Raw genomic sequence first — 596 nt, forward strand, 5'->3', positions numbered from 1 at the left:
TTCCCTTCTATTGCCAGGGTTCAAGCCACCTGCACTTTCTCTCATTTCAAAGAGCAGTAGGGAGGGTTGCAAAGGAGACTGCTGCTGAGGGTATGGATAGCTTGGCGAAGCTGAATCCCCCTTCATCACCTGTGCTACCCCAGGCTGATTTGGGGTTTTTTGTGTGGGGGGGTTTTCCCAGGAGTGATTCAATTTCTTTGTGGGATAGATTCAGCCCCTGGGCCATAGATTGTTATATCTATGTTATATCACTGTCCCCTACAGATTGGTAGCCATCTGGGGGACAGTGATCACCTAATAATAGAATTCACCATAAGACGTCGAGTGGGTAAGGTAACTAGTAGGGTGAAAGTACTAGACTTTAGGAAAGCTGATTTAAATGAACTCAGGCGATTAGTCAAGGACGCACTGCAGAGTAGGAGTTTTGAAATGATGGGACCCCAAGAAGGGTGGCTGTGCCTTAAGGAAACTATCCTTCGGGCACAAAGCGAGACGATCCCCATGCGGGGTAAAAGAGGGAAAGGGGCCAAGAGGCTTCCCTGGCTGACCGCAGAAATCCAGGGCAGCCTAAGGGCCAAAAGGGGAGCACATAAAAA

This window comes from Alligator sinensis, unplaced genomic scaffold (assembly GCF_000455745.1).
Source record: "Alligator sinensis unplaced genomic scaffold, ASM45574v1 scaffold693_1, whole genome shotgun sequence".
In the NCBI taxonomy this organism is placed as follows: Eukaryota; Metazoa; Chordata; order Crocodylia; family Alligatoridae; genus Alligator; species Alligator sinensis.